At 33.4% G+C, this 22,368-nt stretch overlaps 1 protein-coding gene across 6 annotated transcripts in view; it reads right to left on the bottom strand.

Moving 5' to 3' along the window:
* Positions 1-21,115, bottom strand: part of RNF111 (ring finger protein 111) — an 82,739-nt gene extending 61,624 nt beyond the window's left edge. For 5 of the 6 annotated variants that reach the window (XR_007951027.1, XM_051980740.1, XM_051980743.1 and 2 more), the window contains exon 1: positions 21,017-21,115. The gene's annotated coding sequence lies outside the window, so the exon portion shown is untranslated. Of the gene's footprint in view, positions 1-20,633; positions 20,873-21,016 lie in introns of those variants that run through there. The other variant, XM_051980741.1, reaches the window with a different exon arrangement.
* Positions 21,116-22,368: the final 1,253 nt, after the last annotated feature.

Below are 22,368 nucleotides of genomic sequence, written 5' to 3'. Positions count from 1 at the left end.
TTAGGGTGAAACAAGGTTGCTCACTATCATCATTGTTATTAGAAATGCTAGCTTTGGCAACAAAAGAAGAAAAAGAGATTAAAGGAATTAGAGTAGATAATGAGAAAACCAAATTTATCACTTTTTGCAGGTGATATGATGGTATACTTAGAGAACTCTAGAGAATCAGCTAAAAAACTATTAGAAGTAATCCACAACTTTAGCAAAGTTTCAGGATACAAAATAAAACCACATAAATCACTAGCATTCTTATACATTACTAACAAAATGCAACAGCAAGGGATACAAAGAGAAATTCCATTTAAAATAACTGTTGAAAGGATGAAATACAACAAAGGACTGCTTGCCATCTAGGGGAGGGGGTGGAGAGAGGGAGGGGAAAAATCGGAACAGAAGTGAATGCAAGGGATAATGCAAGGATAAAATTACCCTGGCATGGGTTCTATCAATAAAAAGTTATTTAAAAAAAAAAAAAGAAAGAAAGGATAAAATATCTGGGAATCTATATCTGCCAAGGGAGCATCAGGAACTATATGAGCAAAACTACAAACAAACAAACAAAAAAAAGCAATTGGAAAAATGAGTGTTCATGGATAGGTTGAACGAATATAATAAAGATGACAATACTACCTAAACTAATCTATTTATTTCATGCTATATCAATCAAACTCCCAAGAAACTATTTTACTGATCTAGAAAAAATAACAACAAAATTCATCTGGAAGAACAAAAGGTCAAGAATTTCAAAGGAATTAATGAAGAGAAAAGCAAATGAAGGTGGCCTCGCTGTACCAGATCTAAAATTACATTATAAAGCAAGGGTCATTCAAAACCTTTTGGTACTGGCTAAGAAATAGAGACGTTGATCAGTGGAATAGATTAGGTTCACAGAACAAAAGAGTCAATGACTATAGCAATCTAGTATTTGACAAATCCAAAGACCCCAGCTTTTGGGATAAGAATTCACTATCTGACAACAACTGCTGGGAAAATTGGAAACTAGTATGGCAGAAACTAGGCACAGACCCAAACCTAACATCGTATACCAAGATATGGTCGAAATGGGTTCGTGATCTAGACATAAAGAATGATATTATAAATAAATCAGAAGAACATAGGATAAGTTTACCTCTCAGAACTGTGGAGAAGAAGAATTTATGACCAAAGAAGAACTAGAGATCATTATGGATCACAAAATAAATAATTTTGATCATATTAAGTTAAAAAGTTTTTGTACAAAGCTAATACAGACAAGATTAGAAGGGAAGCAATAAACTGGGAAAACATTTTTACTTTCAAAGGTTCTAATAAAGGCCTCATTTCTAAAATAAATAGAAAATTGACTCAAATTTAAAATAGTTCAAACTATTCTCCAATTGATAAATGGTCAAAGGATATGAACAGACAATTTTCAGATAAAAAAATGGAAACTATTTCTACTCATATGAAAAGGTGCTCCAAATCACTACTGATTAGAGAAATGCAAATTAAGACAACTCTGAGATATCACTACAAGAAACAATAAAGACCAAATGTTGGAGGGGATATGGGACACTGATACATTGTTAGTAGAACTGTGAATGGATCCAACCGGAGAGCAATTTGGAACTATGCTCAAAAAGTTATCAAATTGTATATAGCCTTTGATCCAGCAATATTTCTACTGGGCTTATATCCCAAAGAGATCTTAAAGAGGAAAGGGACCCACATATGCAAAAATGTTTGTGGCAGCTCTTTTTGTAGTGGCAAGAAACTAGAAACTGAGTGGATGCCCATAAATTAGAGAATGGCTGAATAAATTGTAGTATATGAATGTTATGGAATATTGTTGATCTGTAAGAAACGACAAGCAGGATGATTTCAGAGAGGTTTGGAGAGACCTAAATGAACTGATGCTAAGTGAAAGGAATAGAACCAGGAGATCATTATATATGGCAACAACAAGATTATGTGATGATCAATTCTGATGGACATGGCTCTCTTCAACAATGAGATGATTCAAACCAGTTATATAGTGATGAAGAGAGCCACCTATACCCAGAGAGAGGATAGTGGGAACTGAATGTGGAACACAACAAAGCATTCTCATTCTCACTCTGTTATTTGCTTGCATTTTGTTTTCTTTTACAGTTTTTCTTTTTCTTCCTTCTTGATCTGATTTTTTTGCACAGCAAAATAACTGTATAAAATGTGTGTGTATAAATATAAATATTGTACTAATATATTTATATATATATAATTTAACATGTATAATGTATTGGACTACCTGTCATCTAGGAGAGGGGGTGGGGAAAATTTGGAACATAAGGTTTTGCAAGGCTCAATGTTGAAAAAATTACCCATGCATATGTTTTGTAAATAAAAAGCTTTAATAAAAAAATAAAATTAAAAACATATTTTTATTACTATACTAATGCTTTTTTTTGCACAATACACACTGGCACCTTTTGCTAGCATCACAAATTTGGTCAAAATTGGCCTATTCACTTCAAAAATTATCATGAAATAGAAACGAATATAAAGGCTTAGCAACAGAACTGAAACTAAGATATCAATTTGGTCAATATGAACTTCCCTTTCAGTGTAATCTAAGATAGTATATATTTAAACAACCGAGTCTGTTTCTCAATGTCTAAAAAATACGTAATATTCACTATCATTATAAAAAAAAAAAACATAAAAAACCCTACTATTATTATAGCTCTTTTTCTCTACCTAACTCAAGAGATAGATTACTTCATTTATTCTCATGGCATCATTCCTGAAAGTATTATCTCATTTTGCTTTAGAGATAGAGATAGGAATATAGTAGAAAAAGGATACATTCAGAAATGAAGGTGATGAAAAAACACAACATATTAATTTTTTAAAGTACCCATGTTCATGCTAACTATATTAGAAACAAAAGAAAACCCATGTAAGTATGTATACAAAGAATAGAGAGATCAAAAGGGGGCACAAAACAAAGGAAAAGAAAGGAATAAGTATTCATTAATTGCTCCACTACGCTAAATATTGTACAAATAGTATGTCATTGGATTTCATGATAAACTAGTAAAGATAAGTGCTACTATTAAGCCCATTTTATACTTGAAGAAATTGAGGCAGATAAAAAGTTTAAGTGACTTACCCAAGGTCACATAGCTAGTATCTGAGGCTTGATTGGAACTTAGTTCTCCCTCAGTCTCTCTAAACTGATCTCCAAGACCAACATTTTAACCACTGTTTCATCTAGCTGCTTAGAACAACTAAGTTAAATTTTATTTTGTAATTTTTTTTAAAGTGAGATATCCAATTGATGTACTTGAGATAATAAAATTTATAAAATTCAAATGGTTAAAAGATCTATATGCTATAAGCATCTCATTTTAAAATTATATGCTTAATTATGGTAATTTTCTTTCTTTCACTTCTATAATGTATAATATAGCATAATAATAACTTATTTATGCACAAGGTTAACCACCTCAAATCAAATTGCGCTGATTAAAAAAACCAACCAATGATCTTTGTAGAATTTAAGTGCTAGAAAGGAATCTCAGAAATTTCTATGCAACTCTCTTATTAAACAAAACAATAAATTAAAAGAGGTTAAATAATATTCCTTCAGCTGGATGTTTAATTGGTAACAAGAGTCTAGGCAAATTGATTATCGAAATTTGTTTTCTATCACAGTGTAAATATACAACTACTAAGGAATGAAGATGAAAAAGCAACAGTTTGTGGCACAAAGTCCCTAGACAGGGCCTCTCAGTTAGTGGTAAAAAATCTTTGAGCTCACCTTTTCATGTGCTCCTGAATATCCCTCAGGATGTCACAAAACTGAACTGATGAAGATGAAGCCAATAAAAATGTATATTATCTTATCTCAATTGCAACTTAAATGCTACTTGACCATCCTTTATCTCTTCTGAGATAGCCACAACCCTAAGTGATACTTCTATATAGCAGTCCACCATAAGTAAATCTTCTTCCAAATTGATATTGAATTATGAATGACTACTCTTTGGATATAGTCAGTAAACCAATTCTAAATTCATCTAATTATAGCACCATCATATATATCTTTTGTAAAAGAAGAGCATCTGAGATTTTATTAAATGCTTTGTTAATATCTAGGGAAACCATCTACAAAGTAGCTCCCCGATAGTTCAGTAATACTGACAAAAAAATGAAGTTAATTTGAAATAAGATAAATCTGTCAGGATATGTACTCCTGAGGAAGAGACATATACACTTCAACAATAATAACATATAAGGATCAATTCTGATAGAAATGGCTTTTTTCAACAATGAGATGATTCAAACCAGTGACACCTGTTCAGTGATGAAGAGATCCATCTACATACACCCAGAGAGAGGATAGTGGGAAGAGTGTAGAACACAACACAGCATTCTCACTCTCCCTGTTGTTATTTGCTTGCATTCTTTCTTTTTCAGTGTTTTTTCCTTCCTTTTTGACCTGATTTTTCTTGTGCAGCAAGATAACTGTATAAATATGTATACATATAAATATATATGGATAAATAATACATACATTGTATTTAACATATATTTTAACATATTTAACATGTATTGGACTATCTGCTAGCTAAGGGAGAGGGTGAGGGGAAGGAGGGGAAAATTTGGAACAAAAGGTTTTGCAAGACTCAATGTTGAAAAATTATCCATGCATATGTTTTATAAATAAAAAAAGCTTTAATACAAAAAAAAAAAAAAAAAAAAAGGAATAAATGTAGGCTGTTACATAATAGGAGACTTAGAGGTTAAGGTCTGAGTTCAAATACTGCCTCAAAATTTGTGACCTTGGACAAACTGAAACTATTTCCTCATCTGTAAAAATGGGGATGATGGTAGTACGTATCTCAGGATTGTTTTTAAGGACAAATATAAAGTTCTTTGCAAGACTTAATATGACATTTAAATGCTAGATGTTATAGGTTATTATTTATTTCAAGGATCCACTAACATACCATTTATGTCTAATCAATGCAGAGGAAGTGACTCTTCATTCTCCCAAGTCAACAGTACAGAATAAAGACAGATTTGACCTAAAAATAGTGAGTATAGTAGCAGCTGATTGTGGCAATTCATATCAGAATTTCCACAAATTTATTTTTTTTAATATATTGGGAGCTCTCAAATGAGGAATTCCCTCCAGAATTTCAGATCAACACCTTGGTCTGATGACACTTGCCAGAACACAGAGAACTTAAACAACTTACAAAGGATAACACAGACAGGATGTATGTATGTCAGAGGTGGGACTTGATCTCAGGTCTTACAGGGTCTGAGACAGGGTATCTATTCACTACACAAAGCTATGATTTGTAGAAAGTAGAAGAAAGGGATAGCTAGGTGACACAGTAGATACAGCACCAGCCCTAAAGTCAGGAGAACCTGAATTCAAATTTGACCTCAAGACACTTAACACTTCCTAACAGTGTGACCCTGGGTAAGTCGCTTAACTCCAATTGCCTCAGGGGAAAAAGGAAAGGAGAATAAAGAAGGAAAATAGTAAGAAAAAAAAAATCAAATGTTTCATTTATAAAAGAATCATCAAAGAATGGAATAAATAATATGAAAGGAATGCTAAAAAAAAGAATTTCTTCAGGTGGCAAAACAGGAAATTTTTCAGCAAAACATACCAAGAGGCATTGACGTTAATACATAGTACAATTTCTCTAGAATACTGATTTCAGGGGAAATCTCATAATAATAATTTGAATAATTTCAAATTCAAATCTACTATGACAAAATTCTAAATTTTCCTTAAAAAACATTTGGCACAACAAAATTGCCTAAACATAAAACAAAGGGAGCTAAATATCCTAACGATTATCTTTATCTACATAATAATTATGACTGGTATGTCACCAACAAAAGTGATACTCAATATCTATAGAAGAATTGTCCCCAATCTAGGGTAGTCAAGCTTTGCAGAAAATTACAGTTCTCTATAGACTCAGAGAGCTTAATAAGATTCAGTTCAATAAATGTAAAGAGAGATTAATTCTTTCTAAAAAAAAAAAAATTATTTGTTTAAAGAGGGAGGGAAATGTTTTTGTTTAAAGAGGAGTGGTATTTCAATTCCTCATCCCCACTCAACCAAAGTGCTCAAAAAACAAAAGAAAACAGTAAATGGGGTTCTTAAAACCAATGCTCCTTTACAGGTAAAACTTTCAGGAATTCAGAAATATGCTTGCATATTTAAAAATAAGCTTTGAATTTTAAAAGTATCTTTCCAAATGGCAATGCAGGAGTTTGTTTTGCTTAAATATGTATATTTGTTACAAGGGATTTTTTCCTCCAAGGGTGAAAGTGGGAGGGAGAGAAAATCAATTTCAAATTTCAGCCTCTCCTTCAGAAGTGGGCATAGGTAACATTCCCTCCTCTCCAAGTAGGAAAAAAGAAGGATCATACATGAATTTCCAACTCTTCTTTATTATCAATACAACATTTGAAGGAATTTCTCATTCCGATAGTTTAAAAATACATACATATTATGGAGCTGTTATAAAAAAAAAATGTAGAATTAAGGAAAGTTACCTGAAAGAAATTTTCACATCTAACTTCTTCATTTTAAGATTGAGAAAGTGATATTGAAAGTAGTTACTTTCGTAATGATGAAAACTCAATGTGATTCAGGACGTCAAAAGTATTTTTAAACTTTTAAAATTTGAAATTGCAATAAAATTAATGATTGTCCTTGTTAAACTACAGTTCTCAGAACTGAACAAGATCTGACAAGGTATATTGGGATTATCACCACCCAGTTCCTGTAAGTTATATCCCATCTCACATCCCCTACCCCAATCCATGTATTGGCTTTTTTGACTGTCACATATTATGACTAAAACTCCCAGAGATCCTTTCCAGAACTGCTGTATAATTGTGAATCTTCTCTAACTTAATTTGTAGAGTTGATCTGTGCCTAAGTGCATTTATCCACTTGAATTTCATCCTATTAAATTTAACTCAGCATCTAGCCTGTCAAAATCCTTTTGAAGTCTGTCACTGAATACAGTTCTTTCCTGAGGTATTCCACTGGAGACTTTCTGCCCAAATGACACTGAATCATTAATAACTATTCTTTAAGTCTGACAACCCAATCAGTTCTGAATATATTTGATTTGTGTTATCTATCCATCTCAATCTTCTGAAATCCAAAGCAATTATCCAAAGGAATAATATAAACAACTTTATCAAAACTTTTGCTAAAAATCTAGGTAAACTATACTATCAAAAAAGGAAATGATGTTCAACTGGCAAGGTTTCATTTTTTCCTTGATAAAATCATTCTGGTTCTTTATAACCACTTATTTCCCTTTCTAGAGATAAGCCAACCATCTCTTTTAATAGTTCTTTCAAGATTTTTATCAATAATTAAATTCAAACTCACTAGTCCATAGTTTGTAGTTTTTCCTTTTTTGAAAATTGGGGAATTTTCCCTTTTCCAATCATGTGATACACATCCCTCATTTTCTAAGATCCTTCAAATAATAGTGTAGCTCAGCAAGCACACCTAATAAAGACCTGAAGATATAATTCATCTGGGCACCATGTTTTCTCACTATCTCCTTACTTATCTTGGGTACCCACTCCAAAGGAAAAGTTTTAAAAATATAGTTTAAATTGTTAAATTGTTAAGTACATGACTTAATTATGGGTAGTCACAGTGAAATAGAAAGTGCATTTGCTCTGATGTGAGAGGACTAGGTTTCAATTCCTGCCAGTGCTATCTCTTGTATGACCTTGGGCAAAAAAAAAAAAAATCAAATCTTCCTAGGTTTCATTTTGCCATCTTTTAAACGAAGGGATTGATTATACACTTCAACAACAATACTATATGATGATCAATTCTGATGGATGTGACTTTCTTCAACAATGAGATGATCCAGACCAGTTCCAATTGTTCAGAAATGAAGCAAATCAGCTACACCCAGAGAGAGAGAACTATGGGAAATGAATGTGGACAACATAGCATTTCTACTCTTTCTTATTGTTTGCTTGCATTTTTGTTTTCCTTCTCAGGTTTTTTTACCTTGTTTATAGATCCGATTTTTCTAATGCAGCAAGATAACTATATAAATATGTATACATATATTGTATTTAACATATACTTTAACATATTTAACATGTATTAAGACTACCTGCCATCTAGGGGAGGAAGTGGGGGAGAAGGAGAGGAAAAGTTGGAACAGAAGATTTTGCAAGGATCAATGTTGAAAAATTACCCATGCATATGTTTTGTGAATAAAAAGTTATAATTTAAAAAAAGAAGAAGAAGAAGAAGAAGAGATTGGAAAAGATGGCCTTTGAGTTCCCTTGCAGCTCCAGATCTAAATAGTAGTCTATGACCCCTGATCTTAAGATTGCCAAACTATAAGAACCAAGAGACCTGAAAAAGAACAAATTTAATGTTAGAGAAAAAGTACTTAATTCACTATGTATGTGCCAACCACTACAGGGATATAAATACAAACAATTAAGACAGTTCCAGAACTGGGAAAAAAATTCTAATTGGTAGACAGAATTCTAATGGTAGACAAATGGAATTCTGATGTCTCTCAAGATTAATGTTTTCATTTGGAAAATTGTCAGTGCAGTTTTAGGAAAATATACTGAAACACCCCTTCCAACAAGTATTACATGGATCATATAAATTTGATATTTTTTCAAAGTTCTTGACAGAATATATTACAAAAATGCTCATTTCTTATAATATCAATTAAGTTTTAAATTTCAAGCTGATCAATTCAATGAACAATTATACTATGCATAAGACACAGGCTCTCTAAAAAACGGAAAAACAATAAAACCCCAAAAGCAAGGACTTCAATAGGGTAAACAATACAGGCATACAAAACAATGCTACCTACATTAAACTGGATTATAATTTATAAGAGAGATTAATATATAAACTTTGTTCTCTAGATAAGAACATGTTAATATTTTTGAAGTTTGCCAAGTTCATATTTTTAAAAGGAAAATAATTAAATTATAGACAGTTAAAATAAGGTATAAAAGGGGAAGGGTAAAAAAAGAGATTTCAACAAAGTATTATTAGAAAGGATTAGCTCACTTTCAGTTGAGAAATTTATGGAAGTCTTTATGGAGCTGCACTGGGTCAAGATTTTAATAAGCAGACAGAGAAGTGGATAAAGTATATTCAGACAAGATGGATGGAATACAATAATAAAAAGTGAGGAAAAGACAAGGTTTGTAAAGAGATAATCCAATTGGAGCAGCTAGGTGACACAGTGGATCAGTGTTAAACCTGAAGTCAGAAAGACTCATTTTCCTGAATTCAAATATGGCCTCAGATATTTACTAGCTGTGTAGTTCTGGCAAGTCACTTAACCGTTTCCCTCATCTGTAAGATGAGCAAGAGAAGAAAATGGTGAACCATTCCTTTATCTTTGCCATTCTTGTAGCCTCTCAACTCTAATTAGCTCCTCCCAGAATAGCCATTTAAGGAAAGCATAAAGGCCACAACTATGTGCTCATTCCTCTCTTTTCCAGGTTGCCCCTCTGGACTTTTTTTTTTTTTTTTTTTTTTTTTTACCATTTCCCCAAGCATTTTTATTCTCATCCTATATTTCTCCCTCACCACAACCTCAGCTCCTTTTAAGTGTAATAATCCCCATTATAATGTAAGCACAATGCCTGGAACATAGTTAAGTGCTTTAAAAAAATGATAGTTGCAGAATGATGGGGAATAGTGTAAAAATAGTGTATCCAGAGAGGTAGTTTAAAGCTAAGCTGCAGAAGGATGGCTATGGAACTGTTTTGTTTTGTTTTTAAATTCTATAGACAATAGAACCATTAAAGGCTTTTGAGCAGTAAAGTGATCTGGTCATATCTTCTTAAGAGGAAGATTTTTTTTTTGGTAGCTATGTAAAAGGCAGAATGGGGGGAGAGTTAAAACCTTATAAAATCATAGATAAGTCAGAATGGTGGCAGTTTTAGTGGAAAGAATAAGTGAGACGAGTTATAATAGACAAGACAACCCACTGGGAATGAAAAAAGAGAAAGAGGAAATAACAAAAGACTCTCAAAAGAGAACCAAAAGTTTAAAAATTCATATGAAAGGCCAAAGTCATGAAAACCTAAAAAAAGGACTAAGAAGAGGAGTGGAATTTATGTAAAGACTTGAAAGACAAGAAGAATTTCAGTAAAAGTTAAATAAAGAAGGATTATACTATAGAAATGGAGCACAGGACATGAAAATATAAGAAATGGGTGAGAAGGCAAAATTTAAGGAATTATCTCAGTTTGGCTGAAATGTGAAATCAGCGAAAATGAATGAAAGACTGGAAATAAACCTGTGATTTTCCTTGGTAGAAGGAACTTACAAATAAGGAAACTTCTACTCACTAACTCAGGCTGAAAAGTTCCCTGCAGTTTACATTCCGAGTGGCCACTAGAAAAATGACTAAAGAAATAAGAAAAAGAAATTGAAGCAATAAACACAATAAAAAAAAAAAAAACAAAAACAAAAACCCAAAAGAGTTCACTAAAATTAAATGAAACAGTTGATTACTACCAAAATTTCAGAAGTTACATGACAATAAAATTTATTATAAATCTTTCCGGTACTAGATGAATATAGAAAAATAGTTTCATAGAAGTGATCAAATGGGCAATAAGGGAAAACAAATGAATTCAGCTGCCCACCAAGAACAAGTAATGCAAGAAGGACTCCCTAGTGGTGGGAAAAATAGAAAGCAGTTGCCTTTTTTTTTCCCTTTTTGATCTGATTTTTCTTGTGCAGCATGATAAATGTGGAAATATGCTTAGAAGAACTGCACATGTCTAACCTATATTGGATTACTTGCTGTTATGGGGGAAAGGGGGAGAAGAGAGAAAAAAAATGTAACAAGGTTTTGCAAGGATGAATGTTGAAATCTATCTTTGCATGTATTTTAAAAAATAAAAAGCTATATTAAAAATTATAAAATAAAAATAATAAGAAAAAATTTTAAAAGTAGAAAGCAGTTTGGCAGAAAATGGACTTAAATCAGCATTTTATACCATACTCCATAATAAGTTCTAAAGAATATACAACCTAAATATAAAAGATCACATGATTTTTTTTTTTTAAAGGGGGGGGTCATAAAAGGTAGTACCTTTCAAAATTATAGTTCGGAGGCAGAGGAGAATGCTTCTTTTAAAAAATGTTATTGATAATGTTATGTTTTATAGCTGAATCCTTTCTCCCTCTTCTAGAGAATAATCTCTAAGAACAATTAAGGGGGAAAGGAGAAGAGAAGGGAGAAGGAAAAAATCCAGTAAACCTATTAACAAATAAAAAAAAAAAATCGAATGATAAATGAAATATTCCACAACAATGAACCCAATCCCTGAAAGAGAGCAGGGGAAATAAATTTGGTCTTTGTAATTTTGCAACACAGATGTAAGATTTTTTGAGATTGTTGGGTTTTTTTTTCCTTTACATTGTTACAGTTACTATGTATATTGCTTTCGGAATCTGCTTACTTAATAGTTTTCAGTTCATGGAAAGTACTATTATGCTTCTCTGTATTTGATGCATTTTAAAACAGTAATATTTCATCATATTCATGTACCACAATTTGTTTATCCCATCCCCCATCCTGGATATATACTGTGTTTCCAGTTCTTTGTTACCACAAAAAAAAGTGTTGTTATAAATATTGAAGTATATATGGAATCTTTTGTCCATAACTTCCTTGAAGTATAGCCTAACAACGAAATTTCTGGACATTTTAGTCATTTTATGTAAATAATTGCAAGTGATTTTTCAGAATAGTTATCCATTTGTATTTCTATAAACAATGCACCAGTGTGCCATCATCCCACAATCCCTCCAATGTTGATATTTGTCAGCTTTACCAATTTTCAAGGGGAAGGGAGGAAATTAAATCTTGTTTCGATTTGTATTTCTCTTATTAGTTACTCAGAGTATCCTCTAACCACTGCTCTAATAGGGAGAAATGGGAAAATTCTTAACCAAACAAGGGAAAGAATAGAATATACAATAGAAAATTTTTAAATCTAACTACACATTTTTTAAAAAAATGTTTGGGGGCAGCTAGGTAGCATACTGGATAGAGCACCAGCCCTGAAGTCAGGAAGACCCAAGTTCAAAACCCACTTAACACTTTCTAGCTGTGTGACCCTGGGCAAGTCACTTAACCCCAAGTGCTTCAGGGGGGAAAAATTGCACAAAATTAATGCAGCTACAAAAGAAACTGTCAAATGGGAAAAATAAAAATAAAAAATCTGTATCTAGAATCTCTGATATATCCAAAATATATACTGGACAGAGAACTAATTCAAATAATTATGATCAAGAATCATTTTCCAAGAGATTAAGATCAGAGATTATTAACAGTTTTCAAATGCAAACTATCAATAATACAATGAAAGACCATACCAAATCACTAATAAGAAAAAAGCAAATGTAAATAACTCTGTGGCTGCAACTCACAACTAACAATTTGGGAGTGCTACATTTAAGACAAATAGTCAATGCATTGGAGTTTTGGGAAGCCAATTATACTAACACATTGTTGGGGAAGCTGTAAATTGATGAGCCATTCTGGAAGTCAATCATGTTAAGACATTTTGGGTTCCACTATAAAAATCACACAATCATATCAGAAAATCTCATGGAATTATGCAAGAAAATCACTCAATTATTCAACTTCTTTGACTTTTGAGATCTTACTACTGGCATATTTCCCAAAAGGTGAGATAGATAGATCCTGTATATTCCAAAATATTTTGTATTAATAGAAAACTAATGAATAAAGGAAAGGGGCATTTGAAATAAACAGGAAAAAATTTCTATAAAGTGATGATAAAATAAACAGAACAAGGAAATAATGTATATAATAATCAAGATAATATACATGTAAAAAAAAGAGCTGAATGCTTTAGGTTTGCAATACCTAATCTGAACCCAAGAAAGAGAAAATTTACCTCTTTTCCTTCAAGTGATGAGGGACTATGCTATCAGAGTCTCAATGTGTCACTTGTTTCTACTATTTACACTTGTAACAAGGGAAGGCTAACTGAATTAGGTGACACAGTATATCAAAAAATGAAGATAAAGGAAGGAGACAGAATTGTTTTATCTGGAGAAAGAGCTAATAAACCACTTTGCTGTCTTCAAATAATGCATAGGTGAAAATAAATTGCTTTAGGAATAATAATCTTGCAGCTTTCAGAGGATTAGAGAAGGGATTAAGGGGGAAGAAATCAGGAAAACTAATTAGCAGACTTCCATTCAAGTTCAAGAGTTACTGACTGATGGAAAAGTTATTTTTTGACTGCTTACTAAATGCCAGGTATTATGTTAAATGCTGGAAATACAAATTCAAAAATCAAGATATTCTCAGTCCTAAATGAGTTTAATGGGTGGAAACGATATACTTTTTTCTGAAAGATGTTTTTGTACAGAAAGTTATAGAGATGCTGAGTGGAATCACTGAGCAACTGACAAATTTCTTTCAGGAATGATAGTTTGATTTGATCATTTTCCCCATAGTTTGTACTGTTTAAGTCCTGATTGATTCACCGATGGATTATAAAAAGGAGAGAGTATGTAAAACAGGGATAATACAGGTATGGCAAGAAAGTGGTAGACCAAAACCCAAACATTTTCTTTCTTCAATATAGATAGACAGAAATTTCAATAGTCAAAGTAGAAACAAGTAGCACGATGAGAAAAAAGTCTGTTAAAAAAAATATATGGAACCTGAACTATATCTGAAGGAGGCAGAAGTTAGGAAGGAGTACATAGGAAGGAGTTACTAAATATAGAGTGGCACAGAAGCAAAAGATGTAATGTGGAGGCCATTTTTATTGAACCAGCTAAGATTTAGTAAATTGGAATATGAAACAAGAATTGATAAGCATAATTGTAAAGGGATTTCTGTACCAGGTAATAAATTGGCTGAGATGATATGAAGTTCCCTTTCCAAATTTGTGATTTTTTTGTGGCTCAAAGTTTTTATTCCTCAATATATTCCCTATTATAAAATATCCTACACCTTAAGATGTTAAATTATTGCCAGAATGAAAAAAAAAAAAAAAGCTATCACAATATGGAAAAGCAGTAATAAAGAGATTCACAAATTAAGAGTACACAGTAAATTTTAGCAGAACTGGGTTATCTTTAATTCTCATGGTGCTGATTCTGGCATGCAAATACATAATCTAAACAAAAATGTACTACGGGTTTACAACATGTGAACCTCTACCTAGAAGTCATTTGCTTTTTCATTACACAAATGAGGAAAGTGAAGTCCAGGAAATCAACTAAACAGGCAGTAAAGTAATAGGGTCATTCTAACCCAACACATAAAAATTTTTTGAATTGATATATCTAACCAATATACTTTAAGAAATACATAATAGCCCCTTAAGCATCATAAACATCACAATTTTAATAATTTAAATCTCATTCATTTAAGAAATACTTATTGGGGATCTAGTAAATTCAAAGCAATATTTGCATATGCATATTAAAAGAATTTTCTGTGTGCTACAAAATTCAACAAATACTGAACACAATTCTGTTAAACAAAATTGAATAAAGTAAAGATAAAAAAATTTAAATATCTGCAAATGAACAACAAATGACTAATACTGAAGGACAAAATATGTGAAAGATGCAAACAAAAAGTTTATTAGCATGAAGTAAAAGAATATAACAAGGAGTAATAAGGTTTCATTTTGAGTACCATTTGAGAAATTATAAATGGCATCTATAGTGTCAGGAATAATTTACTTCATACAACTAAGATGACTTCACTAAAGCAAAGATGTCTTTCACCTTACTAAACATAAATATTTTCTTATTTTCTTAATTTTACTTAGTATAATAAAAAATTTACTATTGAAACAAGCCTTTAAAAAAATTTTTTAATTAAGTCTTTTTTTAAAAAGCCCTAAATTGGGGGCAACTAGATGGCATAGTAGATAGACGACTGGCTCTGGACTCAGGAGGACTTCAGTTCAAATCTAGCCTCAGATACTTAATACTTACTAGCTGTGACTCTGGCCAAGTCACTTAAATAATAAATAAATGGATGAATAAATAAATGAAAAGTATCTAATTTTGATTAAAAAATATATTTTTAAAAAGTACTCTCAGGGCTCGAGGAACATATATTCTACTGGGAAGATACAATAGAGTCACAGCTAATCAAATACACAATTTCAAGGAAGATGGAGCAGTAACAACTGCTGAATCAGAAATTTTTCCATAGTAAATAGTACCTGAACTGAGTCTTTGAAAAGTTAAGGATAATAAGAGTTGAGGAGGAAGTAGATCAACTGTCAATCAATAAGCATGGATTTGAGCTTTATTTAAAAAAAAAAAAAATGGTTCCTGCCCTCAAGAAGCCTCCATTCTAATGCATGTTGAATGTTATTCTGTATAAAGGACAACAAAGAGAAATGGAATGTTAATTTAGAACAGTTCATAGGGCCTACTTGGTTAGAATACAATTTGTGTTGAGAGTGATATAAAAGAGTTGGAAAAGTAAATGAGTCAGATTGTAAAGAACTTCAAATTCTGAACTAGAAAGTTTGCATTTTATTGTATAACCAATAAAGAGATATTGATTTTTCTGAATAAAAGATAAGTAGTCAAAACTCTTTTTAAAAATATTCATTTGAAACAGAAAAGAGAAGCTATAAAGGTAGAATCACAAAATGTGGAAACAGACAAGAAAAACAAAGTCAAAGCTGACTAAAATTTTTAATCTAATGTAGAAAAATGATCCTATCCTCAAATATATGTGTATGTAAATGTGTGCATATACACATATACATATGTGTGTGTACATGTCTGAAAAGATGGATCAGGAAGGGAAAGACTGAGCATCATTTTGGACATAAAGATTTTGGAAATTTGATGCAAAATCAAGAGGAGATAGCCAGTAGCCACTTGATAATTTGAGCCTGGAGTTTCTGAGAAAGAGTAGTACCAGATATATAGATTTGGAAGTTTATCTGTGTAGAGATAATAACTGAAGCCATGAGAGCTGAGATTAAAGAGAATGAAAAGAAAGGGAATCACTCATGCTTAAGGGGCAAGAGATGATGAACCAGAAAAGGAGAATTAAAAAGACCAATCAGACAAAAGAGACAGGAAAATAAAAAGAAAAGGAAAAGAGAAGATATATGAATCAGGAGTTGATTATATGTCAGATACCACAAAGAAATCAAGTAATATGAGAATTGAGGAAAGACCATACTATTTTGTAGGCAAGAATTTAGTAGTCATTTTGGGGAGACAGATTTTTAAAATTTAAAATCTACAAGAACAGACAATATTAAGTCTTAGCATCTTTATTTAAAGATGAATTAATTGAAATCCTAAAAGGTCAAACAATTTGTTCAGGGTCACTCAACTAATTAAGAGACAGAGAGAAGACTAGAAATCAAATACTACTTTCCACCAAGCAAGAGTTCTATCACACTGTATATAAATCCACAAAATATGTGAGAGTGGAATCGTACATTTTAATCCTCATAAACATGAGACGTTTTTCTATTAAAAACCACATGAAAGGGGAGAGGGGAGACAAGGGAGCAGAGATGGCAAAGAACACAATTATGTTTTTAATCAAGCATAATGAAGGAAATAGTCTTAAATCCAACTTTCATGGTCTTGTGAATAAATCACTTCATGTTCTGAATTTGAGGTGAAAGGAATATATACACACTTAGAATGATCCACCAAATGCCCAGCAACAGGAAATTTCTTCTTTTACCTATGTTGTCCACTATTGTTATCTCAAAACGGAGTGAAACAGACCATAGGATCTTGAAAGCTATGAAGTTCTACATAGAAATTTGTCCAATACTATCTCAGCAAATCCTTTCAATTGAAGCCTAGCTAAACTGGTTAAAATTAACATAGAAAATTGGAGACTAAAGGATAAAATTTTGAGAAACAGAAACTCACAAAACCTGGAGAGGCTGAGATCTGCACTGGAGGATTCAGAATGATGAAAGCACAAAATAACCAACTGTTCATCTCACACTTTATATAATATTCAAATTAATCTGTGATTGCATCTATCTATATAGTCTCTGAATAGATGAAGATCACAATCCATCTCTTCACAGAAGGGGGCACTCTCTTGTTTTGATTCTTATTCATGTCTTCCTATAAAGTTGTTATTGGGGGGAGGGGAAGGAAGAAGGAGGTTTAAGCTATTCATTGCCTGATGTCATCACAATGTCAAGTGTTATCATATCTATCTTCTTTTTCAGTCAAACACTTTTTCTTTTTACCGCATTAAAACTTATTTTTTTATTTAGTCTGTAGAAATGAAATACATCTTTGGAATATGTAAGTGAAATAATAACAGAATTAAAACAATCTTCCCTTAAATTTTGACTTTTAGCCTAAAAATAATCATTTCTGGTTAAGTATGAAAATTGATTTGATTATGAAAATTAATTGATTGGCAAATTACATTTTCTTTATACTCAATTCTAATTTTTCATGTTCCTCAAATCCCAATACAGTACTCTTAACTGAAGACCAAATGACCCTTCCTTTAGTCCAGGTTTCAATCCTGATTCATTTAATAACGACTAGTACATGAGTAAGAATATAAAAGCTTTTTAATTTACTATAAGGATTTTTCATAAAACTAATGTTTCTTGAGCTTGCCCACCTCTTGGTGATTCTCATTATTTCATTCAGTATCTTGTTCAGTCTTCTTCAGTTCACCATCTATCTACTTGGGGGTACAATTTCAAGTCATTATTCCATTGAACATGCATGCTAGTCTTCCAATTCATCAACCTCTTCAACTCCCATGACATTGTTCTCTACCTCATCATCTCCTGAAATTCCAGTCTTCATGATTTTGAACTCTGAAATTCTACGCTCTTATCACAACCTACTGCCAAACTTATTTTCCTTTAATCCTTTCCTCTTCCTCATACCTCCTAAACCTCTTTGCCTCACTATGTTCTCCAACCTTTCCTCTCTCGTCCCATGTTCAGCTCTAGCCTCACTTTCTTCCATTCATACACCCAACAACATGGTTGGCCAGTTAGTTCACCATACACTGTCATCTCTCCTTGAATTCTCTGCCAATCACTAAGGCAGGGTCAACCCTGTCATTGCTCTTTTCCGCTATTACTTTAGGAACAGTGAAGGAAGTAACATAGTCCTATTAAATGGGTGCATCATAAATTCAAGTTAAATAATTCCACTGCTACAAAGCAATACTTGTATTCTTCCCAGTCATCTTTGTATCTCATAGAAGCTTTTCCAAATCTCCTCCTCCAGGCCCTAAACACCACCCCACTGACAAAACTAAAGCTGTCAGAGGAATCCTCATCTTATTCTAGCCCACATTTCCAAAGTCCATTGTCCTCACTCTATTTGGTTTAATCTCTAAGGATGGGGTGACCCTACTATTTTACAATATTATCCTTTTTACACCCCTCATCTCACATTTCTCTATGTATCGGAGGAATGGTCCACATCCATCATTCCTCTTTCATCTTTCATCTCACCTACCTACCAAAGGAGATTGTATACAAATATATGCTGAGGATTCCTCACATGCTTAAAAAATATCTTCTTTGGCCCTGTTACTCCTACAAGTCATGGTTTTACATTTCCTCTCACTTTCACTGTCAAACTCATATAGAGAGATTGTCTGTAATAACTGCCTTGACTTCTTCTCTACTCCCTTCTTAAAACTCTTTTTAATCACGCTTTCAAATTTACTACTCTGGTAAAACTGCTTCTTCAACGTTACCTCTTTAATTTCTACAGCAAATGGCTTATTTTGAGTCCTCATTCTGACTTGCTGACTACTTCCTCCTGCATATTCTTCTCTGTCTTAAGTTGACATTGTGTTCTCTTAGTTCTGCTCCCTGACAACCCCTGCTCCTATGAGATTATGATGTAATTATAGTATTAAGATCATTATTTTGAAATTTACTAAAACTTTTTAGGTAATAATTTGAAAAAACTAGATAGCAACAATGGACAGTCATCAACTTGGATTCAGGAAGATCTGAATTGGAATCTTGCCTTAGATACTTACCCAGAGTTCTGTAACTGTAAGCAAGTCACTTAATCTTTCTCAGCCCTAGTTTCTTCATCTGTAAAATGAAGGTACTGAATAGCTTCTAAGATCCTTTTAGCTCCAAACCCATCATCCCATGATGAGCACTTTTCTTTTTTTAAAAGAACATTAAGGTATAATGAGAGAGCACTGGATTTAGAACTGATAGACCTGGGTTTGTCCAGGTTCTGTCACTTATTAGCTTTGTTACAATGGTCAAGTTTTTAAATATCTGTGTGTCACTTCTTCAACTACAAATGTAAACTAATAATATCTATACTGACTACCTCTCAGGACTGTTATGCTACCCAGATTAGATGTGTAAAGTAGAAACTCATTATAAACATTCTATATAAACACAATGCTACAAAAATTTGACAGTGAAGTACTGATTAACATTGAATTGTGTCAAATTATTGTTAATTAAAAAGAAAGAGTTTCATATTACCACTAGAAAATATTACAATTTTTTTTTATGTTGGTTAAGAAACTATCTGTTAAAATTTTTTTCCAAATTCTAAATTCTTCTCAAACAAAATTGGAGAAAATCAATCTACTGATACCATCTAGTTGATTCAAATAATAAATCTCAGAGTTTTCATTTTAATATTATGACTATAAATTTTCAGATTCTGGAATGCAAAAACCAATTAGTTACTATTCAATGAATGTTTATTTACAATTAACTTAATATTTTGTGATTTCCTTTGTTACCACTCTATAGAACACTTTTCTATTTTGACCCAGGAAAAAAATGTGGCTATTTAACTTAGTAAGGCAAAACAAAACTAGCATTACTCCAATGCAATATTAATAGTCAATTTTAAAACAATAAAAAACTAGAATGGAATCCTAATTTAGACGAGTCTTTTCAAGTCTCCTATAGGTTAAATAAGAGTCCTGAAATAAAGAAATTAAGCATAAAATACCCACCAAAAGGCAAGTTATCAGAAATATTCATAAGCTTCCTATATTATAATAACAAACAAAAATGTAGTATAATTGCAGTATAATTGACAACTTACCTCAAATATACGTTCACTCACATTATACATATATAAAAACACATCAAATCTTTGAACAAAACAATCTATTTTCACCAAGCTATATATAAACACTAATTAGTTAAATGTACGGCCTATACTGCCTAGGTGGCAGTCATAGTCGTGGTTGTTGTTATTGTTATCTTTAGGTGGGGGAGCTATAGTTCTTATATGAAATGTCCGTAAAAGGCTAGGCTAACCTATTTTAGAAAGATTGACACAAACCTTATCCTGCAGTTGAGAGTAGATATTCCCACTGCAGCAGCACTGCCACTGACTTTGGCAAAATTTCTAAGGACAATAACAGAAATATTATATTCATCTAAGTATCGATAGTCAACAATACACAGATTTTATTATGCATCTACATTTCTGACAGAGTATAGCCTATATATTCCCTTGGATTTCAGAAAAAGGCCACCCCTCACTAGGCAAAAGGTTAATGTAACCTCTTCCAAATCCCTCCCCAGCCTCCAAACACGGTTACCTTCATAAGTCCATTGTCAAATTGTATTCGCACGCCTCAAATCTCCATCCACATCCAAGTCTTAGGGGAGACCCGAAAATGTAAGCTAAATCCCCTCCCCCACTACCCCTTACTCTAGGGTGTGGGTGTGTCTGTAGATAGCTCTAGTTTTCCACAAAGTCCAATGCAATCTTGCCCAAAGACTCAGACCCCAGATCCTTCCCGGCCCCAAGATAACCCGCCAGTAGCAGACCACCCCAGCCATCCCGGGCCGCAACCCTTCCTCTTTCTCCCCTCCCTGCCGGCCCCTCCCCCGCCGTGCGCACGCGCGTCCTGCGGTCCCTCCCTCTCTCTTTCCTCCCCCTTCGTCCTCTTTCCTCCCCCCTCCCCCCCGCCCCTCTCACCTTAGGCACTGGCCACCCCCTTACCCCGGGTCAGGGGAATCACCGGCCCATGAGGGAGGACAAGGTATGTAAAGGGGGCGTTGGCAGCCAAGAATCCGCGTTGCTCCCCTTCGCCCCACAGGCCCCGACGGTCCCGAACAGTATCTGTCACTGGCACTTCCCCGAGACGAGCCGGGAAGAGGCGCTGTACAGGGCCAGCCCAGCAAGCCCAGCCTGGCTCGGCGCAGAGTCCCGAGTTGGGTCCCACAGTCGCCTAAGATCGTTTCTGTCTTGGACTGCGCAGTCCGTGCACCGCGCCGTGCCGTGCCGCCGCCGCCGCCGCCGCCGCCGCCGCCGCCTCAGCCAATCCCTCCCCCCACTACAGCCAGCGCGACACTTAAGCAAGTTTTCGACAATCCGGAAAGCGAGGACGGAAAAGGCTTTCCCTCCTCCCACCCCTTAGCAGCGATGAATTTCCTCCTGCGCTTGCGCGAGGTCCTATTCATCCTACCCTTCCGCCCCGCCCCCCACCTCCCATCTTTCCGCACACTTATCATTTCCAAAGCTCTTAAGATTTTATTTTCTTCGGTAATATAAAATTAACAAGATGAAGAAATCATTAGTATTATTTATTATTTATTATTATTTAGTTATTAGTAACTAAAAACCACAGTCATAGAATGTTTCTTACACAATGACAATGGCAAATTAATAAAAACATGTCTAATACTAAAATATTTTTTACTAAAATTTCCATTGCATAAATTAATAATTTAAAAAAATCTACTTGATGACACATGCTAATTTACACGAGCGCTGTTAAGATGCATTTGCCAGTGGTGTGGTAGAGATAACTAGTAATTTTTGAAACTGAGGCAAGAACCATAAAGCAGAAAAGACTCACAGCTCCAAGGGGAATGTCATGTGAGAAGACAGATCCCGAATTGGAAGGGTGCTGAAAAGACTGATCAACTTAACCACATATACCTCCAGAATGGAACAATTTGGTAGCTTCCTATTTTTGATAATACAACCCACTATGCAAGTCTGCCAAAATGGCTGCCCTATTATTCCTCAAACAGGAAATTTTATCTCCCATAACAAGGCCTTTGCATTGTTTCTCATGTTAGTGTCTGTCTTTCACAAATTAGCCTAGCCTTCCATGAACATATCATATGAGAAGTATAGCTTCTCTCTCCCCCCATAACCCAATAAGCATTTCATTTAACTTACTATTAGTGTTTATACCTTAGTATAAATAAATTGTATTGTTCTATGATTCCATGTGTAATATGAGTAAATATATAATTTGGAAATTTTCTTCCCTTTGCCTTGGAATTCTTAGTTTCCTTCATAGTTCAGCTCTAATATTA

This window comes from Antechinus flavipes, chromosome 2 (assembly GCF_016432865.1).
Source record: "Antechinus flavipes isolate AdamAnt ecotype Samford, QLD, Australia chromosome 2, AdamAnt_v2, whole genome shotgun sequence".
Taxonomy (NCBI): domain Eukaryota; kingdom Metazoa; phylum Chordata; class Mammalia; order Dasyuromorphia; family Dasyuridae; genus Antechinus; species Antechinus flavipes.
This window is presented reverse-complemented; position numbering and strand designations above follow the sequence as displayed.